Source organism: Oncorhynchus masou, chromosome 13 (assembly GCF_036934945.1).
Source record: "Oncorhynchus masou masou isolate Uvic2021 chromosome 13, UVic_Omas_1.1, whole genome shotgun sequence".
Classification (NCBI taxonomy): domain Eukaryota; kingdom Metazoa; phylum Chordata; class Actinopteri; order Salmoniformes; family Salmonidae; genus Oncorhynchus; species Oncorhynchus masou.
Window position 1 is genome coordinate 72188402 of NC_088224.1, and position 20984 is coordinate 72209385.

A 20984-nucleotide genomic window follows, 5' to 3' on the forward strand; every position below is an offset into this window, starting at 1 on the left:
ATAACACAGTCTAATATGTGGTATGTAGCCAAACCAATACCCATTTTATTGCTCTCATATCTACAGTACATTCACTTTTATATCTCTTACCATTTACTTGAGGAATATATTCCATAATCACTGTTTGTCGTGATTTGTTAACAGACATATTTTTGTACGATACCTGTGTTCCTTGAAAAATATATAAAATTCACCCATTATCTATGGATCCGTTAGACATATATACTTCATTTTGGCAGTTCAATAAATTGTTAACATAGGAAGACATTTTCTGAGGGAAAATGATAAATGTCAGTCAATAAAAGGCTGACAGGTCAATAGATATCTTGGATCTTCCTGCAATAGGCATAACTGTCACATCCATGGGCCTGGAGAGTAGCACTTAGGGTGAAGCCTCTGCTACTGCCGTCGATTACCATTCTATCACTGGGAAACTGGAGATCATGAGCCCTATTAGCAACACAGAGAAATGTGGTCCCTCGCTCTCTCACCTTGAGTCACCAGTATAATAACATTACAATGTCACACACATGAGAGGCAGCTGCTATCGAATGTCAGTTTCACTGCTAGCATTTGCCATGATTGAAGCAAAAAAAGCCATATAACTTGTCATTGTATATTTTATTTGCAAAGGAAATAGTAATAACTCAGAAGTCGTAAAAATATACATTTTTTACTTGTGATATTTACATGGATTGTTTTTGTCAAACAAACTGTACCGCTTTAAAAAACCAAAGAGAAGCGACTGTGAAGAAGATGACAGATGAGTGAAAAGTAAAGAGAGGTTTATATTTCCTTTTATCATGCCGTGCTGAGCTGTCTGTCTGACATGCAGACAAGGTCGTTACAAAGCCAAACCCCCATCCCCCAACCCTCACCCACGATGAGCACAGCACACAAAAGTGAAAGGTACATGGATTCAGAAGAACCAAAACAGAAAACAAAATAAAGCTTCATAAAACATTCTGTGATATATATTTACAATAACATGATTTTAGCCAAATACAGGTATAAGTTTACATCAAAGCAAAGCATTCCCCTCATCTGCTCGATGACCTTTGACATGCAGCTCCCTTAGCGTTCCTCCTTTCTGTGATGGACTTCCACCCCTCCACTTTCAAATTGTCACAATGCATCATGTTCCTGTACCAGAGGCTGGCCAAACACAGTCTGAGCTTCAATCTGTCATGCTGGACTGCTTGTCCCAAAAACTGCTAAAGAACACAAACATGGTGTCTACATGAGATTCATATTCATATAATATAATGCAGGATAATCAGAATCATGAATCATTTCACTTACGTTTGAATGCTGATAACATTAGAGTGGTGCCACTTTAAGAACCATTTTTGAGTGTGTTGCAAATCTGGGGTGGAAAGAAAGCCTAGTTTAAATTCCCGACTGCTCAGACAAAAGCCTATCAGGATTCATTTGGAGAAGTAGGTTTGACAGTCCACAAAGCTGGCACAGATGAGGAGAAGCAACGTGAGGGCTCGTAAACTGGGGAATTTGCCACCTGAGACCTCCAGTTGCTGGAAGGCAAATCAAAAAGCCGGAGGAATTTAAGACAAAGTATTCTATCCTCCACCGGGCTGCTCCTGTAGGCAGTGGAGGGAATTTAAATGGAGGAGCCTAGAGCTCTGGCTCGATTTTAATCTAGTTATACGTCCCCTCCTCTCCCACTACTCTCTCAGGTTCCCTTGAAAACTGTGTAAGAGCATCTGTTTTTCAGAATGATAAGACACATAGCACTGTTTGTGTGTGTGTGTTTATTGTCTCCTGGGCTATGCAATGGTTATTTTTGTGCTCCCTTTGATGGGCAGGACCATCAGTCAGTCATAATGCTCGCCGCCATTCCCTCCATCAAATTTATTCTAAAGGAACAGAAATAACAAGTCTGACTATTTCGGCTTTCGGTTCACTGTGTACTGTGTGGTGTGTGTGTGTGTGATGGGAAGCTGTCAATACACAAATACACCAGTGCATGGCTATATTAAAAGACAGCATTACCAGGCAGATAGTATGCGAGCGGCTTCCAGAGGACTAGATGAGTATGAATTATGGACAGGCATTGTCTCGAGACACCACTAGCACTAGCAAAAACAAGATTGCTGCCTGTGAAACTGAATTGAATTCAATAATAGGCATATACTATACTGTCACAGAAACTAAAATAAACACTGTGTTTGCACTGATGCCTTATCCATTCAGATAGGATATGCCTGGCTGGTCCCCCTATCCTACTCCTTTGAATGAGCGGCTAACATGAGAATGTGTGGGAGAGGCCCTGAAGGCCTGTATCGAACTAAAACACATCAGCTTCCCTGGCCCAATACAAACCATCTTGTTCTCTTTGAAAAGGCATTTCTTTCCTCGTTGGACATCTTAACACCACCAGCAACACCACCACCACCTTGTCTATTAAATTAAATGACATCATGTGCATATATCTATCTGTATGTACAATACTATGACTACATAATGTACATTACTCCATTGGCATAGATCATTGTCTCGTTAAGGAGATGTACACTCTGCATTGTGATTGGGTTACATATAATCACACATGTTTGGCTTATGCCCCTCTAGTTTGGCTGTAGATTCCCAAAGCTGAATCAACACAGATAACTCAAACCACTTGTGCATTCACGATAAGGACAGAGAAAGAAACCGTCAAAGGGGATAGGGATTGCAAAGGCACACTAAATTGCCTACTTGTCCTTTTTTTCTAAACTTTCATTCAAACTACACTGTACAACAAATGGGATGGCTGATGCCAAAGCCTGGCCAACGTACTAAGCAGCCATAAACACAATGAGACAGTAATTGAGTGCCACTCTGTTGTTGTGGATCCAAGAAGAGTACCTTCCATGGGTGGAACCATGCACACTGTACAATACAAGTCACTAAAGTCATACTCCTTCCTCCATTCCCTCATCCACAGTATTTGGGGGATTAACTTCAAGGTAATATGTGCCTCTGTACCGATCTTTGACTTCCTTCCATTCAGCAAATACTTGTAATGACCATCTTTGTTCAACACACATTCATGGTGTTTTTGACAGGCTTTGGTTTCAGTAACATTGCTAAACAGTGGAGGTAAATAAAATAGTTTAAAAAAGCAATGATGACCCATCCTGGGGATTGGTGGCACTTCTTCAGGCTGAGACACAACCGTCACTTGAGTGGGTTGAGTCACTGATGTGATCTTCCTGTCCGGGTTGGCGCCCCCCCCTTGGGTTGCGCCGTGGGGGAGATCTCTATGGGCTATACTCGGCCTTGTCTCAAGAGGGTAAGTTGGTGGTTGAAGATATCCCTCTAGTGGTGTGGGGGCTTTGCTTTGGCAAAGTGTGTGGGGTTATATCCTGCCTGTCTGGCCCTGTCTGGGGGTTTCATCGGACGGGGCCACAGTGTCTCCCGACCCCTCCTGTCTCAGCCTCCAGTATTTATGCTGCAGTAGTTTATGTGTCGGGGGCTAGGGTCAATCTGTTATATCTGGAGTATTTCTCCTGTCTTATCCGGTGTCCTGTGTGAATTGAAGTATGCTCTCTCTAATTCTCTCTCTCTCTCTTTCTTTCTTTCTTTCTTTCTTTCTTTCTATCTTTCTTTCTTTCTTTCTCTCTTTCTTTCTTTCTTTCTTTCTTTCTCTCTTTCTTTCTTTCTTTCTCTCTTTCTTTCTCTCCCTCTCTCTCGGAGGACCTGGGCCCTATGACCATGCCCCAGGACTACCTGGCCCAATGACTCTTTGCTGGCCCCAGTCCACCTGGTCGTGCTGCTGCTCCAGTTTCAACTGTTCTGCCTGCGGCTATGGAACTCTGACCTGTTCACCAGACGTGCTACCTGTCCCAGACCTGCCGTTTTCAACTCTCTAGAGACAGCAGGAACGGTAGAGATGCTCTGAATGAACGGCTATGAAAAGCCAACTGACATTTACTCCTGAGGTGCTGACCTGTTGCACTCTCGACAACCACTGTGATTATTATTATTTGACCCTGCTTGTCATCTATGAACATTTGAACATCTTGGCCATGTTCTGTTATAATCTCCACCCGGCACAGCCAGAAGAGGACTGGCCACCCCTCATAGCCTGGTTCCTCTCTAGGTTTCTTCCTAGTTTCTGGCCTTTCTAGGGAGATTTTCCTAGCTACCGTGCTTCTACACCTGCATTGCTTGCTGTTTGGGGTTTTAGGCTGGGTTTCTGTACAGCACATTGTGACATCAGCTGATGTAAGCAGGGCTTTATAAATCAATTTGATTGATTTATTTGAAACTGTGTTACCCTGCACAACCTGTCCAGACATACCCAGGTGGGGGGAGTAAAATAGAAATAGAAGAGATACTATGCCCCCTTGTCTTAAAGCTATTCTTATCCAGTATATTCAGTCATGTATCTCTATGTACTGTACTTTAACACCTAATTCACCCATATGTTAATTTGGGGAGGAGTTTACATACTGTATGGGATGATAACTCCAGTCCTCACACTTTTTCCCCAGCCCCAGCCAACACACCTGACTCCAATAACCAACTAATCATGATCTTCAGTTTACACGCAATTAGTTTAATCAGCTGTGTTTGCTAGGGATGGGGGAAAAGTGTGACACCACTACAGACCCGGGAGGCCAGAATTGCCGATCACTGATGTAGAATATCCACAGAGCTGAGAGAGAGGATGTGGGGAGAAAAATAAACGTTTCAGCAGAACTCAAGCTACCATGTCAGTGATACATCCTATGAATGTGGCTAAAGTTTCTCCTGTTGAGAAAAGCAGATGAGCTGTTCTCTGAATGGGGTCAGGACCATGGAACATGGTGTGTCTTAGATGTTGTCGTGGAGACCGTAAAGCATCACAGACCGTCTGCAGCACAGGAGGCTGCTGATAGGGGGGAACGACTCCTAATAGTGGCTGGAATGGAGTGAATTGAATAGTATCAAACACATGGAAAGCATTGGTGTTTCTCAAAATACATACTACCATGCTCCGAGCACGCGAATTGGAGAAGGGGAGAGTCGGAGTATGAGTCCAAATCAAACTATGCGAAATGGGGCACAGAGGGCACTTCTCGAATGAGTTTGTACATAGTTGGAAGCGTGCATCGATGCAAGCTTCAACAGAAATGATGCAAAGAAATATGACGCAACCACGTAAAAAATGACACAACATTTCTTGAAATCCACTATTTGAGCTGAATCGAGAGAAAATTACATTCCGACTTCAGAAAGAAATGTTGCCTATTCTCATCTCATATGTTGCATGACTACAATATTTTATCTGGATAGGTTAATAAATACATGCTGTGTTATTTTTGGCATGTTTTCCTGCCTACGTATTGTAGAATGCAAGCCCATAATAAGTCAATAGGGCAAACTGGTTAGCTACTACTGTTAGCTCGCCAGATAGCCACGAAGATTGTTAGCTAGTGACCCACAAAGAATTGACATGCCTGTTAAACTATGTGGTTAGCTACATTATTACGATTCACATATAGCTAGCTGATAGTTATGAAGTAAAACATTTGCTTTGTGTATGTCTTGTTTAATCTCTATTGCCATTGTCTTGGCTGGAAGAAGGTTCAGTGAATGGGTAAATCCATAGTAATTTCATAGGGCTAGCTAGCTAGCCACGAATAATTGGAACATCTACCTTGCATAACATTCGTTTTAGGTAATTTTTGCCTGTTAAACTATGTGGCTAACTAGAGTACTACGATTCACATATATCTAGTTGATAATTATTAGGTAAAACATTTGTTTTATGTATATCTTGCTGCGTCTATTGTTGCCATTGTCCTGGCTGGAAAAGGTTCAGTGATTGGGGAGATGCAGTGTGAGGTAATACAGTAGGGGGAGTGGGAGTGCTTCTCAAGTATAATGTTTTATGTGTTCGCCACTCTCTCGTCCTCACAAGAACGTACTTGAGAGAACATCACTCGGAGCATGAGAGTCTAGAGTACGGTGGTATGCATATTGAGAAATTCCCCATGTGTTTGATGTGTTCGATACCATTTCATTTATTCCATGCCAGCTATTTCTATGAGCCCGTCCTCAAATAAGGTGCCACCGGCCGGCTGTGGTTTGGAGGGGTGATCTAACGGTTTCTCTCCTCACAAGGAAAACAGTCGGCTATCTGTCAGAGGGCTAGGAGTGTTTTTGGGTGTGTGGTTTGTAGCAGGAAGCTCCAATGTGTCTGCCTGCTTGGATTGGTGTGGTTGGATGAGTCAGAGACACCACAAGGCCAAAATAAAGAGGCTTGCTCCCTCTCAGTATTTCATGCCCTCATCCCTCCGTCGGCACCTGGCTCTGACTTTGGATCTCTCTTTTCTCATCCCATCCCTTCTTTCTTCCTTTTTCTCTGCACTCCTCCCGTCCTTTTGATTTGATAAATAAATAAAAGCTCCACTCTGGTTTTCCTTCCACCTCACCGCACACAGCGCTGTGCTCGCTCACTGCTTCCCATGCCTTCAAAGTTGAAAGAAAAGTGTAAAAATAAGTTCTTTAGCCGAGAGACATAAACAGAAATGTTCTGTCTCAGGTTTTTAGTTTAGTTTAGTTGTTTTTTATTCAGTAGGGGGCAAGCATTTCTTATTTTCCCTTTTTAAGTATGCATTCATTAAAAGTTTTGGGATTTCTATTATTTATTATTTTAATTACATCCTTTTACTAGTTGCATTTCGTTGTTTAACAGAAGAGTTTGTGTCTTTGAAGGGGTAGGGGGAGGGGTGGGTCTTATGTTTCAACACAGCCAGGATGGACTCTCTTCTACTTCCTACACAGTTTGAAAGGCCTTGTTCTGGGCAGGGACCATGAGAGTTGGGGGAGTGGGCCCAGAGATCTGGTTCCTGGAGTTGATGTTGTATTTGGTGGTGCCGGGGGCTCAGGGGTCTTGCTGGGTGGTACCACTGTGGTGTAGGCTGGGGGGGACTGAGGGAAGTCAGGGGGCTGTCCGTTCTCCTTAAGGGCAGCAATGGCTGGGAGGCGAGGGCGGTGCCCGCGGGGTGCGGTGTTGTGCACCATGGACTGTGTTGAGGAGGCCCCGGAGCGGGAGCTGCCAGAGCGGGATGAGGACAGGGAGTTGGGCTTCACCAGCTTGGCCTTGGGAGCCTCTGCATCCTCCCTGTATGGAGACACACAGCAAAAACAACAAAGAACTACTTAGATTTGACCAGTTGTGACTTCAAGCATGCACACAGAGACAAACATAAACTTTGACAAACTCTACAGCCTTTCTGAGGAGAGCCAGTGGAGAAAACTGTCTTGTACAATCAGGGAAAGGGTTTGGTGATGCTCCACTGCACTGCATTATCATCTGGGTCTGACACAGTGTCTAACTAAATATAGTCTAATTCGTCTGGGTCTAAATCCACCACATTACATTGGCACCACCGTCACCGAGCCCACTTCAGAAAACTACATCACCTAGCCTGCGAGCTCCATCCATTCCTGCCCGCTCAGTGGCTAAACATGGCATGTAAACAGGAAACACCTCCCCGTAGTCTGCATTATTTACTACACAGTCATCCCCAACCAAGCTGCATTATTCATCTGAACACTGGCAAATAAGCAGCGACATAGCCTCCAAGCTGTGACATTTGTTTTTTGCTGTTGTAACTAGCCGTGCCATTAGCAGCCTGGAGGCCCCAGTTTACTGTAGATCAACACGGCCTCAATCCACACCTAGGCCCTGCCGCCTTCTAAGGCCTGCTCTGGAAAGGAGAGAAGCTCTGGGCACGGGAGCAGAGAGGTGTGAAAAGAAGGCTCTCAGAAACCAATCAATACTACGCTTAACAATGAGGGATTTATTACAGACACACACTTGCATGTGTACATACACATGCACAGAAGTGATTTGCTTTAGTACTTTAGTTAGACAGAAAAGGAGCAAAAGAAGAACAGAAGAAGAAGAAGAGAGAGGAACCAGAAGAAAAATAAATGACCTGATCTCGTTGGGAGTCTCCTCCTCCTCATACTTCTTCTTCTCCTTCTTGCGGAAGACGAGCCAGATGATTAGGATGATGAGGAGAACACCAAAGGAGACGCCCACCACGGCACCTGCCAGCACACCCATCCCTCGAACATCTGTGGAACACCACACATCTGTGACATCAGAAGGGCAGAGAAAAACCACCACAAATGCACCTGCACATACAGTATGCATACCGTACTGTGCACACATGCAAATATTGATGCTTCTCACATAAACAATCCATTTGAAAATAATGGTTTAGTCCTGATAGGTAAATCCTGTAAATTTGTAGATCATAGATTTTGCTGGTGTTGTGTGTATTATGTGTTCAGTCCCCTACAAAGCTATGAATCTAACAAAATGGTATCAAACCATTTCTGTTGCTGTGTTAACTTATAAATCATGTTCCCAACAGTTTACCCTGTTGTGACCCTACAATTCCTGTGCCTTTCTGGAATTCTATTACTGTGACATTGAAACATGGCTGTTTGGGTGAAGCTGATGACCAATGGCCAATGTTTAAACGGTAACGTCCCCAGTGTTGGTTTACTGAGGCAGAGGGGAGGGAGGGAGGGGAAACCAATTTTCAGGTGCTGTTGGAAACTACAGTCATTCATCACCATTGTAGCACGGTGTGGTGCGGAGTGGGAGAGCAGCTTTTGCTACTCACACTGCATGGTGACCTCGATGATGCAGTTCTCCTCGCCCACATCATTGCTGGCGGTGCACTTGTAGAAACCCGTACTGTCCTTCGTCAGGTTCCGCAGGGTGACGATCTCTGGATTCTTCAGATCTGTAGGAGAGATAGATAGGCTGTGATTTAAGAACCTGCTCAACCAGGGAAATCTGAGAGGACCGGATAGCCTCAGACAACAACATTGATGTATATGCTGATTCGGTGATATAGTTTATTAGCAAGTGCATCGGTGATGTTGTACCCACGGTGACAATTAAAACCTTCCCCAAACAGAAACCGTGGATTGATGGCAGCATTCGCACAAAACTGAAAGCGCGAGCCACTGCTTTCAATCATGGCAAGGCGACCAGAAACATGACCGAATACAAAACAGTGTAGCTATTCCCTCCACAAGGCAATCAAACAAGCTAAGCGTCAGTATAGAGACAAAGTAGAGTCACAATTCAACGGTTCAGACATGAGACGTATGTGGCAGGGTCTACAATCACGGATTACAAAAAGAAAACCAGCCCCGTCGCGGACATGGCAACTTTCTCCCAGACAAATTAAACAACTTCTTTGCTCGCTTTGAGGACTCCTTCACCGCGGCCAACATGAGTAAAACATTTAAACGTGTTAACCCTCGGCAACCCTAGCCCCGTCCTCAGAGCATGCGCAGACCAGCTGGCTGGTGTGTTTACTGACATATTCAATCAATCCCTATCCCAGTCTGCTGTTCCCACATGCTTCAAGAGGGCCGCCATTGTTCCAGTTCCCGAGAAAGCTAAGGTAACTGACCTAAACGACTATCGCAATCGCAATCAAACTGCACACTGCCCTAACACATATGGACAAGAGGAATACCTATGTAAGAATGCTGTTCATCGTAGGAAACAACATCTCCACCTCACTGATCCTCAACACTGGGGCCCCACAAGGGTGCGTTCTCAGCCCTCTCCTGTACACCCTGTTCACCCATGACTGTGTGGCCATGCACGCCTCCAAATCAATCATCAAGTTTGGCTGGATTACCAACAACGACGAGACAGCCTACAGGGAGGAGGTGATGGCACTCGGAGTGTGGTGTCAGGAAAATAACCTCACACTCAACATCAACAAAACAAAGGAGATGATCGTGGACTTAAGGAAAAAGCAGAGGGAGCACCCCCTATCCACATCGACGGGACAGTAGTGGTGTACACATCACGGACAAACTGAAATGGTCCACCCACACAGACAGCGTAGTGAAGAAGGCACAACAGCGCCTCTTCAACCTCAGGAGACTGAAGAAATTTGGCTTGTCACCAAAAATACCCTCAAACTTTTACAGATGCACAATCGAGAGCATCCTGTCGGGCTGTATCACCTCCTGGTACGGCAACTGCTCCGCCCACAACCGCAAAGCTGTGCAGAGGGTAGTGAGGTCTGGACAATGCATCACCGGAGGCAAACTACCTGCCCTCCAGGACACCTACACCATCTGGTGTCACAGGAAGGCCAAAGCGATCATCAAGGACAACAACCAACCGAGCCACTGCCTGTTCACCCCGCTATCATCCAGAAGGTGAGGTCAGTACAGGTGCATCAAAGCTGGGACAGAGAGACTGAAAAACAGCTTTTATCTCAAGGCCATCAGACTGTTAAACAGCCATCACTAACATTGAGTGGCTGCTGCCAACATACTGACTCAATCTCTAGCCACTTTAATAATTAAAAATGTGATATAATAAATGTACTAGTCACTTTAAACAATGCCACTTTATATAATGTTTACATACCATACATTACTCATCTCATATGTATATACTGTACTCTATACCATCTACTGCATCTTGCCTATGCCGCACGGCCATCACTCATCCATATAATTTATATGTACATATTCTAGATATTACTGCACGGTCGGAACTCGAAGCACAAGCATTTCGCTACACTTGCATTAACATCTGCTAACCATGTGTATGTGACCAACACAATTTGATTTAATTTGTCTGTGGTGCAGTTTGTACATGTATTTACATTACAATTACAGTTAGCATGACCTTGAAGAGTAATTTGATTAACAGCATGTAGTAAATCCTTGCAGTGATGTACTGTACTTCATATCAAAGTCTACTTAGCTCTGATCCACTCCATTCTATGATAATCTAGTATTGAGGTGAATTGTATTGATGAGTGTTGAGCCTCGTTGGATCTGACTCAGGTCTGTTTTGGGCTAACCATTCCTGTCTGTAATAGTGTGTCAGCTCTGATGTATCACACTTTGTGGGACAGAGCAGGAGATGAACTCGCAAATGTTGATCTTGGCCTCTGAGAGATTGAGTATACTCAGACTCAAGGGTAGCTCTGGTGATTGAAGTGCGGGCCCATAGACACTGGGGGAATTTAGGGGGAGTTAAAAGAGTTCGTCTGAGAGAACGATTGAGCTGGACTGGGTTAAGAGTCGTTTAGTCATCCCGTCACAACAGCCACGTAATATTACCATTCACCACTACCAATAAATAATGGCCCATGACGATTCGTTTTATCGCCCACTGAAAACTAATTAGACTGTACAGGTGTTGTTTAATGGAGATCATTAACTTCTAGGCTTTTGGCATTGGCACGTGCCGTGGCTAATGCGAGTTGAGTGGGGAAAATAGGTGGTAAAAATGAAATGTAATGAAGGCTTGTTGTTCGGGTTCGGGTTCGGGAGCATAATTACTAATAATTTTTAGAATGCAAATTTACCGCAAGAAGCCCAAACAGATATAAAACCTTGCTTACATTTGTATACGATCACATATATCCCTCTATTATGCGTGGGAATACTTTTGGACAAATGTTCTAAATAAATATCGCTTGGAGCTGATTTGCTGGTGTTTTTACAGTCATTTATGTCCCCATTTTTTTACATGTTTATATATAGATTTTTTTAAACTTGGGGTGCCAAATAAAATCGCCTGCTGGCCAAATTCGGCCACCAGTTGGGGAACCCTGGTCTTGAAGTGGATGAAGAATGGAGGAAGTTTTGTCGTGTTGTATTGACTCTCCATTACATTTTGCTGTTTCGGAGGCAGACCGGAATTTAGGTGTTTGGGGATCAAATTTCTTCTGGGAAACACTAGCATCAAAGTAACCTATACTATGTAATATCCTATTTAGGGGACCCGTGTTACACATACACATGTGTACTTGTGGACAATCTACTTACCTCTCAGTGCCAGTAGGGGGAGTTTCCCAACACTCTTTCCCTTATCCAGCACCCTCCCCCAATTGTATTTGATAGGGTCTGAGCCGTCACTGGATTTGCAGCTCAGTTTAACGTCACTGCCCTCTAACAGCCTGCCGTCCATCCAGCATCGTGGCTTAGAGGGCTTCACTGTAGAAACAACAGAACAGTAGTTACATAACATGACAAATAACACTATTATACAAAAAAGAAAACAGGATGGTACCTAATATGGATAATGATTCATTCATATAATATGCTGTTTAGCCCAGAGTATGACATACTGTAGCAGCATGTGTAAATGTGAATTATTACAAAAAAGATTATTGAGTGTAACAATAGCTTGTTTGTTTCTCATGGAAGCCAATTCTGTGATTAAGAGTAGTATTAAAGGCCCAGGCCAAGATCAATAAGTGACTGTGAGTTGGTTTTGAAAGCCTGCAAACAGAGACAGGTCAGGAGAGAGCGCTGTGTGTGGCCATGCACGCCTCCAAATCAATCATCAAGTTTGGCTTGATTACCAACAACGACGAGACAGCTTACAGGGAGGAGGTGATGGCACTCGGAGTGTGGTGTCAGGAAAATAACCTCACACTCAACATCAACAAAACAAAGGAGATGATCGTGGACTTCAGGAAAAAGCAGAGGGAGCACCCCCCTATCCACATCGACGGGACAGTAGTGGCGTACACATCACGGACAAACTGAAATGGTCCACCCACACAGACAGCATAGTGCTCCTGGAGGTCACTAGATGGCCAGCCCTGCTCTAAGCTCTATGGCTGCTTCACAGCAGCTGCTCCAGTCCTCCCTATATCTCTCCCTCCATCCCTCAACCCATCCCTCTATCCCTCAACCCATTCCTCAATCTCTTCCTCCTTCCATCCGTCCATCCTTTCCCTCCATCCCTTCCCTTCCAGTCTAACCGGCCTGGTGAACATGCTGCTCACACACTCAGTAAGGGGTATAATAAGGGGGCTGAGGAGAGCGCCGGGGATTCTGCCGTTCATCTCACAGCTCTGTCAGGGCCAGTTAGGCCGCACTCTCTGCAACAGGAGCAGCCAGAGCGAGGACACACACTGACACAGAGGCCCAGGCCCAGACCCAGCCAGCAGCCAGCTCCTCTGCCAACCCATTATATTAACATTGGGACTGCGAAAGAAAAATGCAAATGTTCGTCTCTCAAAATCGAAAGTGTCACTGCAAAGCTGATGGCAATTTGTAAAAATCTAAGCGTTAACTCAATGAAATGTCTTTATGGAGGAGAGAGAGAAAAGAGAGAAAAGAGAGAAAGGATTAAGAGACTGTTCCATTAAAGAACCAATAGCCGCCGGTTGAACTAATCTCCCATGATGTTTTAATAAATTGCATAGTTTCTGACATTGAGAATGATCTCACTTCCCCCATTGGACTACTAGACGGCTTTGTGGTATTGCTGCTCTCCATTTGCATGTCTGTCCTTCAAAGCTGTTTGTCTATTCGATGATATACAGAGACACATTTACCACAGAGACAGTTAAAATGAAACCATTTAAAATAGATCCGCCAAGCCTCTGTGTATTGGGGCAATGAAGAAACTAAACCGAACAGAGAATAAAACAACAATGGCGTCTTTGCCTCTGCTAAAGCAGCCCAACTGGCTTTGCCATCATACTTATGAGAGCTGAATTACGGCTCAGAACTCTGTCTGGTGTTTAATCATTAAAAACAGATATAACACATATTAAATCATCATAAAGAGCTTGTCTGCCATATAATGACAGAAAAAGTATTTTCTTATCATGGTAGCAACTTTTTTTCCGAATGTTTAAAGGGGAAGTTCACACATTTTCACTCTTTCTGTGCTTGTAGCTGACCCCCTCCCAAACAGTTTTTTAAAAAGTGTTTTGTTACAGAGAAAATTGTTTGTCACAGTCATCACTTGCCATAGACTACAATGCATTATGAAAATGTGTTTAAAACATGTTATAAAATGCTCGAAAACACTCCAAACCACCTCATATTACACTAGAATCTCATTCTGGATAATGTTTCTGCACTCAATTTGGGATTGTCTTTCCACCATGCAATAAATCCATGTTTGAATGATGCTGTTAACAACAACAAAAATATGCAAATATGGATTTATGGGACAGTGGAAAACATTTTCTGAAATTGAGTACAGAGGTGTTATCCAGAATGAGATTCTGATGTAATATAAGTGGATTTGGAGCATTTTATAACCTGCTTAAACACATTTTCATACTGCATTTGACTCAGCAAAATGTAACAATCAATTTTCTCTGTAACAAAACAAAATATGAAAAATGGTTTGGGGTGTCAACTACAAGCACGGAAAAAGTGAAAATAAGGCCACTTGTAAAAATGGGTGAACTTCCGCTTTAACAACTAAATTCTGCATCATCTGTTTCAAGCTGACGAGGTCAATTCCCAATGTCATTTCTAGACATGAACTCAGCAAAAAAAGAAACGGCCTCTCACTGTCAACTGCGTTTATTTTCAGCAAACTTAACACCAGCTGCATTAAGTACTGCAGTGCATCTCCTCCTCATGAACCTCACCAGATTTGCCAGTTCTTGATGTGAGATGTTACCCCACTATTCCACCAAGGCACCTGCAAGATCCCGGACATTTCTGTGGGGAATGGCCCTAGCCCTCAGAACAAGCAGTATGGCTGGTGGCATTATCATGCTGGGGGTCATGTCAGGATGAGGGTCATGTCAGGATGAGCCTGCAGGAAGGATACCACATGAGGGAGGAGGATGTCTTCCCTGTACCGCACAGCGTTGAGATTGTCTGAAATGACAACAAGCTCCGTCCGATGATACTGTGACACACCGCCCCAGAACATGACAGACCCTCCACCTCCAAATCGATCCCGCTCCAGAGTACAGGCTTCGGTGTAACGCTCCTTCCTTCGACAAAAAACGCGAACCATCACCCCTGGTGAGACAAAACCGCAACTCGTCTGTGAAGAGCACTTTTTGCCAGTCCTGTTTGGTCCAGCGACGGTGGGTTTGTGCCCATAGGCGACGTTGTTGCCGGTGATGTCTGGTGGGGACTTGCCTTACAACAGGCCTACAAGCCCTCAGTCCAGCCTCTCTCAGCCTATTGTGGACAGCCTGAGCACTGATGGAGGGATGGTGCATTCCTGGTGTAACTCGGGCAGTTGTTGTTGCCATCCTGTACCTGTCCTGCAGGTGTGATGTTCGGATGTACCAATCCTGTGCATGTGTTGTTATACGTAGTCTGCCGCTGCGAGAAAGATCAGCTGTCCGCCCTGTCTACCTGTAGCGCTGTCTTAGGCATCTCACAGTACGGACATTGCAATTTATTGCCCTGGCTACATCTGCAGTCCTCATGGCTCCTTGAAGCATGCCTTAGGCACGTTCATGCAGATGAGCAGGGACCCTGGGCATCTTTCTTTTGGTGTGTTTCAGAGTCAGTAGAAAGGCCTCTTTAGTGTCCTAAGTTTTCATAACTGTGACCTTAATTGCCTGCTGTCTGTAAGCTGTTAGTGTCTTAAAGACCATTCCGCAGGTGGATGTTCATTAATTATTTATGGTTCATTGAACAAGCATGGGAAACAGTGTTTAAACCCTTTACAATGAAGATCTGTGAAGTTATTTGGATTTTTATGAATTATCTTTGAAAGACAAGGTCCTGAGAAAGGGACGTTTCTTTTTTTTCTGAGTTTAGTATATTATATATGATATGTTACTTCTACTGTATATGCCTCAACAACCACACATCTCAGAGACCCTCGCAACAGAGAAACAAGGCCAAACAAAAAAATCTAAATCGAATCACTCCGTCTAAATCAAATTGAATCATTAGATCAGTTAGCATGAGAGAGGAAATGTGCCTGCTAATTCCCTATTGATTAGCGTGTGTGAGAGACAGAGCTGGAGAGCAGACTCACCCAGCACTATGAGGTTAACCTGGCTCCAGTGGTACTTTCCCCCCGTTTTGACCTTGCAGTAGTACTCTCCAGAGTCCGTCAGCTGTAGGTCACTGAGGAGCAGGGAGGCGTCTCCCTTTAGGTAGTCCCCTGCGAAAGACAGACGACTGGCCTCGCTGGTCACCTCATTGGTGTACACCTGGCCACCGAAAAACGTAATGATCTGGGTTGGGGAGAGAGACAATGAGACACACTGAGAGAGCTGTAATGCAGAGACATATGTAAAGACATCAGATCTGTATCTGGATTTACACATGCATTGGACACTGCTTGCTCATAAAGACACATACACATACATTACAGACATGTACCCTGTCTTTGTCTTTTTTCTCTCTCCCTTGTAAACACACACACACACTACAACAACACTATCAAACACAGCTGTCACAGCAGCCTATTACTCAGGGCAACTGAGAGCCTGCAGATGGTGACTGCTAAATGCTGTTGCCACAGCACATCAGTGCCACAGGAGCTGGGTTTACCTGCTGTGCTTGCAGGTGACAACTGGCCATTTACAGTATACACACACACAAACACACACACACACAGTCTTGTACAACTAACCGTGTGGAGACAAAATTCTGTCCTATTCAAAATAATTTCCCCTAACCCTAACTCTAACCCTTACCCTAACCCTAACCACAAAACCTAATCTTAACCCGAACCCTAAATATAACCCTGAATCTAATTCTAACACTAATTCTACCCTTAACCCTAAACCCCCTAGAAATAGCATTTGACCTTTTGGGGATCAAGGTTGGGTAGGTGACTTTCTAAATGTAATTCGCTACAGTTACTAAATAGCTGTCCAAAATTGTAATCAGTAATGTAACTTTTTGATTACCCAAACTCAGTAACATTATCTGATTACATTCTGTTACTTTTAGATTACTTTCCCCTTAAGAGGCATTAGAAAAATACAAAAATATATGTTACCAATTGAACGACATCTATTGCAGGATAAATCCATGTTAAAGTTTACATAGCTGGCCCTATAAGATGTTACATTTTACTTTATGGGTTGGTTATGTTGGTTTCTTCTAACCCATCCCTTTCCACTACATTAAATTATATCTTTACCTTAATAGACAGTACCAATCAAAAGTTTGGACACACCTACTCATTCAAGGGTTTTACCTTATTTGTACTATTTTCTACACTGTAGAATAATAGTGAAGACATCAAAACTATGACATAACACATATGGAATCATGTGGTAACCAAAAAAGTGTTAAACAAATCAAAATATATTTGAGATTCTTCAATGTAGCCACCCTTTGCCTTGATGACAGCTTTGCAAACTCTTGGCATTCCTTCAACGAGCTTCACCTGAAATGATTTTCCAAGGAGTGCCCAAATATGCTGAGCACCCGTTGGCTGCTTTTCTTTCACTCTGAACTGTGAACAGCCATCCATAACAATCACAATCTGTAAAGCTCAAATAGCTAAATCAGAGAGTAGCAGTGTGATTTACATCAATGCGCTATGTAGATATCAATAATAAGTGATATCCGTATTGCCGTAGACTACAACACTGCTGTCATCCTTACCTCCAAGTGTTTATTCAAGTTGGATAATCTTTGGATGTCGACAGCAGTCACACCATTGGAAGACACAGCTTGGCTGTAGCCTACAAAAGCCTATTCCTGCTCTTTTCCCACAATCCATAAACCACATTTGGTGTGTCATCATAGTGGTCTCTGACTTGTGGTCAGACTCACTCAGGTGAACAAACTGATTTGAATGTCATTGAGAAAACCGAGAAGTGTCAAAGATTTTTGTTCCCAAATTTCTGAATTTAAAAGTAATCCTCGAAGTAATCATCTAGTTTTTCAAAAGTATCTGTAATCTGATTACTTTATTATTGCTGGTATTTTTGCTGTAATGTAACGGATTACAGCTACTAGATTTTTGTAATCTGTTACTCCCCAACCCTGGTGGGGACTAACAAAATGTCCCCAGTTGGTCAAATTTTTGTTTGTTTCTGTGTCTGTGAAGGGCCTCAGTATATGGGCCTATGGGTGGTTACCACCATTATCATTAGCATACGCATCCCCAGGTTAGCACAAGTGAACTCTGCCCTTGCTCAGGCTTTCTCTCCCCTCGGTGCTCCTGACACATGTAGCCTGTACGCTCGGCAACAGAGGCTAAATGTTGACAAGCTGCTCTTTTCCATTTCAACACGGCCTTTCAGTGGAAATAAAATAATTAGTTATTCATTCCGCCACAGGCACAGTCTCATTCCTAACCAAATTATCAGACATTTGATTTTAATTAATGGTGCCTTCAATGTTATCTCCCCGTTAAATAGTCAATGCAATGTGCCAGTCCCTTCAGAGGAATAAAAGTGTTACATTTGTTTTCCATTTTCTTCCTTTCTCTCCCTGCTCCCTCCTCCCCCTCCTCCCTCCTCCCTTCTCTCCCTACTCCCTTCTCTCTCTCCTCCCTTCTCTCCCTCCTCCCTTCTCTCCCTACTCCCTTCATCCCTTCTCCCTTCTGTCCCTACTCTCTTCTCCCCTTCTCTCTCTCCTCCCTTCTCTCCCACCTCCCTTCTCTCCCACCTCCCTTCTTCCCTTCTCCCTTCTTTCCCTACTCTCTTCTCCCCTTCTCTCCCTCCTCCCTTCTCTCCCACCTCCCTTCTCTCCCTACTTCCTTCGTCACTTCTCCCTTCTTTCCCTACTCTCTTCTCCCCTTCTCTCCCTCCTCCCTTCTCCCCCTACTCCCTTCTTCCCTTCTCCCTTCTTTCCCTACTCCCTTCTTCCTTTCTCACCCGCTGCCCTTCTCACCCGCCTCCCTTCTTTCCCTCCTCCCTTCTCTCGCTCCTCCCTTCTCTCGCTCCTCCCTTCTCTCCTGCCTTCCTTCTCTCCCTCCTCCCTTCTCTCGCTCCTCCATTCTCTCCTGCCTCCCTTCTCTCCCTCCTCCCTTCTCTCGCTCCTCCCTTCTCTCGCTCCTCCCTGCTCTCCTGCATCCCTTCTCTCCCTCCTCCCTTCTCTCGCTCCTCCCTTCTCTCCTGCCTCCCTTCTCTCCCTCCTCCCCTTTGTCCTGTCTCCATTTTCTTGTGGAACCAAATCTCTCACTGCTAATCAACAGATCAGTGTGTTAACGAATGACTTCCAAAGAGAGAAGAAATCTCTTTGTTCTGACGAGTACTGTTGAGATGCCATGGTCTTACTGTTATCAGAAAGAAAAAACAGGAACAAATCAAAACAGAAACTGATACTCTAACATCTTCTGAGAGCTACAACACAAGTAATTAGATTAGGGCTGTTTTTAGACTCGTGTAAATGATTCAAGGTAGGTGATAGGATGGATCCATTTTTATCCTATTAAGAGCTGGCAGTATTGATATGGTCTAATTCAATTGTCAGGGACTGGAAGGTCTAGGTATTCTATTTTCACAGCTGGTAGGATGTATAGGCTTTATTTATTAACTGTGTCTCTGGTGGACGTTCAGCCACAGTCATTTGTTTACTACTGTATCTCTGTCGACATTGTAATACTTCAGGGAATCTGAAAAAGCCTATGAAAAAAACCCTGAGCAGATTAAATAAATAGAGGATAGAGGAATTGGGAGAGAGTAAGAGTAAACTGCAGGAAGTAGAAAACGGTTGAGATGGGAAGGAAACAAATTGGAGGAACATTGTGTTGTGTAAGTGTGCCTTTGAAAAAGCTATTCAAATGATACCATATTGGTTGCAACAAAGATATTGGGGGGGTATAGAGAAAAGGAGTGAGAAGAAAGAGAGAGAGAAGGAAGGAAGGAAAGAGAGACAATGACAAAGAAAGACAGGAGAGAGAGAAAGAGAGAGAGCAGCTTCCTCACCACTCTCTGCTTGGAGTTGGGCTTCTGCAGTAGCCACTCGATGTCGAGCAACTGCGCGTTGGACTGCCAGAACTGATGGTGGCACGGCAGGGTGGCGTTGTCTCCAACAACTCTCTTCATTTCTGTCTGGGCGCCAGCCGTCAGGAGGCTCAGCAGCGCTGGAGAGAGAGAGAACAGAGACACTGTCAGACAACTAGAACCAGATACACCGCCAGACAGCAGCCACAGGCAGAATATAGCTGGAGTAAAAAAACCTAGTGAGATAGGAAACAGAATCAGAATTACTAGGACATAATATGTACAAGAAACAGAATAAAACAATAAAAACCATCCAAACCACAATGAGACAAAGACTATAACCAGTCAATATCTCCCAAGCCGACCTTGCTGTCAGGTTCTTTGCTGTAGGACAGGGTATGGGTTAAACTAGGTTCAGTCAGTAGCATACATGGGGCTTGTGACTCGGCCCCTGTCCAGAAGCCAGACTGTTAGGGCCTATTACGCAGCGGGGGCCGCTGGGCTAATTTATTGGAGGATGCTGGACAGCCCCACTGGCTTGAGGGGAATTAGGGAGAGGCGTCGGGGGGATTTGCAGAGGGATGAAGCTTAGGGGGGCCGTAGGGGGGCCAAGGGGACATACGACTCCTTCCACCTGGTAGACACGGCATAGGGAAAACAATGCACAGGCTCCACACCCCCACTGGGTTTACTCGCTCAAATGCGAGAGATATTTTTGGTGCCTCAGCATTAACCTAACTATCACATTTAATTTAGTCACTGCAGAGAGCGGGCTAAGAGCCTGGCTTCAAATAGCTTTAAATAAAGTTATCCAAATGCTTGTTCGGATGCCATAAATCCTGGTCATGTAAACATTATATTATCTCCTTTTCATTACTCTGTGGTATGTTGCTGATTAGGTGCTGAGTGTTTCAAAAAATCACTAAATATACAGTGTGGTATACATACTTACACAAACACTGTATGGCCTGTTGCCTAGCCCAGAGTGAGTTATGTCTGGGCTTGAGTGATTCAACAGACAGCGACTCGTTGAAAGAATGCTTTTGTGCCCTATCACCCTCGATGACGTTGTCAATGTTCCATGGATCACCTAATGTGGTCAATGCATCAGTCATAGGCACCTTTCTTCTTATTCAGTTGCCACCCCCTCAGGAACAGCACACGTATGAGCTGTCAGCGCCAATGAGAATGGTCGCTGGTCTGCCCTATAAAACATGTGACTTGGTGTAAGTTTGTGTTAAAGATGGTGCCGTTGGAGATGGGTGACAACTTACGAGTCGTAAGCCAGCAGTTCATGGTAAAGTCTACACCAGTTGTATTCAGCACGTGACA

At 44.1% G+C, this 20984-nt stretch overlaps 1 pseudogene; it reads right to left on the reverse strand.

Annotated features, from left to right (window-relative positions):
* Positions 1-602: 602 nt before the first annotated feature.
* LOC135553018 (CXADR-like membrane protein) overlaps positions 603-20984 on the reverse strand; it is a 91987-nt pseudogene continuing 71605 nt past the window's right edge.